The sequence below is a fragment of the Bombus terrestris genome, chromosome 17 (genome assembly GCF_910591885.1).
Source record: "Bombus terrestris chromosome 17, iyBomTerr1.2, whole genome shotgun sequence".
Lineage (NCBI taxonomy): Eukaryota > Metazoa > Arthropoda > Insecta > Hymenoptera > Apidae > Bombus > Bombus terrestris.
The window spans coordinates 3,091,455-3,093,869 of NC_063285.1; the positions used below are offsets into that span (position 1 = coordinate 3,091,455).

Consider the following 2,415-nt stretch of genomic DNA (forward strand, 5'->3'; position numbering starts at 1 on the left):
TATGAATCTGAACCCATGTGTGAGTGATCCATGCATGTATGTGAATACATCCAAGGATCTCATTGTGGCTGTGTATGTGGATGATATCCTCGTATTCGGTACGGAGGCTATGATTCACACGTTCAAAACTAGGATTAAGGAGAAACTAGATGTGAGGATGCTAGGAAGCGATACTCAATTCCTATCCATCCACTTGAGTAAGCCAAACAGCACTACCGTGGTGTTCGACCAATCCATGCAGATAAGTCAAATGTTGGAGCTGTTTGACATTACTCAAGAGGTTGGAGTGTCTACACCACTAGCTAAGGAGTGCGAGGCTGGTCTAGACATTGTGGATAGTGAACCAATAGACAATAAGTTGTACGAACAGGCTGTGGGGCATATAATGTACATCGCTACAGTAAGCCGTCCTGATGTCGCGTGTGCAATATGAAAATTAAGCCAAAGATGTGCGAATCCGACGGTGTCTGACTGGAAGGCAGTGAAACGTGTTTTTAGGTACCTGTTGAAAACTAAAGACTTAAAGTTAGTATACCAAAGGACAGGGCAACCTCTAAAGGTGTTTTGTGATTCAGACTTTGCAGGCTGTGCAATAGATAGGAAGTCTAGAAGCGGTTATGTTTTTATACTTGCTGGTGGGGCGGTGTCTTGGTTGTCGAAGAAACAACCAATCATATCTCAATCGATATGCGAGGCAGAGTTTGTAGCGATGCAAGAGGCAGCTAGAGACTCTGTGCGGATGTCCTTATTATTAAGGGAGTTAGGTCAATCGTCATATTGTCCGCGTCCATGCAAAATTTTTTGTGACAACATTGGAGCGATCACATGGGCCGAGAGTTCTAAACATGTTCAAGTGCGTTACTTTTATGTTAAGAACTGCGTGTCGAAAGGGATACTGGATTATACCTATATATCTAGTTCTGAGAATGTTAACGACATTCTAACCAAAGGGTTAAATAGAGTTAAGACCCAATATTTTACCAAAGCTATGGGGCTTGTAGAAACTAGCGATCAAAGGGGAGTGTTGAGAAATGCTCAGTTGGTATGACCGCTAGTTACTAAAAGGTTACTAAGGTTATGTTGGTACCAGGTTGACACCTGACGACGCTTTTTTGTCTTAGGTGTCGACCGCGTGTTATTTTTCTAAGACGCATCCCGAGTGATGCACGCATCTCTATGCACGATTACAATTTATTTCTCTATTTTAAATTTCTTTACAACTTACAAAAACATTAATCCGTACACACATTTTGTAACAAAACGATTGCATGATCGCGAATTTGAAATTAAATTTTTAAAATAAAAAATATAAATTATTACAATTTTATAAACATAGTTGTTTATTTGCGACATTAAAAACATTTTGTACACGTCAAAAATTGTTGGTATCAGTCATTATCTTCTATTGAACCCATATTTTTTCTTTTCATAATATAGATCAGTCTCTGAACTCCCAGGATTTATAACTTTTGGACAACCATCTCGCTGCAACAAAACAAATTTCAAATCTTAATCTATTACTACAAATTATAAGTCATATATATGTCGGCTTAACGTTGGGATTGGGGGTAGAAGTGTTCGATGAATCTTAGTTGGTATTGGCCATCGATGCGGTGGATCAATGATGGAGTTTATTGACACAAGTTAGAGGTATTACAGCGTTGGTAGTTAATCACAATATTTAGATACTCGCGGCACTATGACAATGGTCTCGGGTCCGGTAACGAATGCGCGGTCAACGGGATGTCGAACGTGTATATTTCGTGAGAGGCTAAGTTATATTCTGGTTGTCACACAGAGCAAGCACTACGTACCTGAGAATTACTTGTATCGTCCTTAAGATCGTACGGAAGAGTGTCTCTCCATCATGGTGATGCTGTCGAGGAAAACTATGATGGGTGTGTCTAAGGGCACGAGATCATCGGATTCGTGGAGAAAAGTCTTCGTTCGGAAAATGAGAGAAATTGGTGTTACTGTTAATTGGTCAATTTCCATGTTGGTGGTTAGGGAAGGATGCTAGCAGCCCTTGAGAGAAAGTTGCTATCGGGTAGCGTCGTTCGTGAGAAAAATAGACTTCTACAATTTTCCCATAGTTGGAACAAAGACTGCTTGTCGGTTTGAAGGACTTTCGTTAAATAAATCTTAAGATTTATAGCGGGTCCTCGGGCTAGCTGAACATGTACTGTGGGTACGCGTCAACATCTGGTAATCGTCTTACTCGAAGAATAGAGTCTGCGCGTGGCGAGCCACGGGACAGAAACCATTGAAACGTTTACCGTCGTGCCCTGTCCCAAGTATTTCTTTTAAGGAGAGCTATAGAGTTACTTCATGCCTTTGTTAAACAAAACGTTCATCCCCTTGACCGCGACTACGTTCGGCAACTGGTTGTCGCCTCGAGCCCGAGCTCACTATCAT

General features: G+C 41.2%; 1 long non-coding RNA gene across 1 annotated transcript; it reads right to left on the reverse strand.

Annotated features, from left to right (window-relative positions):
- Window positions 1-1,173: 1,173 nt before the first annotated feature.
- Window positions 1,174-1,876, reverse strand: LOC125386720. Its single transcript, XR_007227102.1, has 2 exons — window positions 1,815-1,876; window positions 1,174-1,485 (listed from the first exon to the last, which is right to left on the reverse strand). It is a non-coding gene; the product is annotated as an uncharacterized LOC125386720 (long non-coding RNA).
- Between the last annotated feature and the right edge of the window lie 539 nt (window positions 1,877-2,415).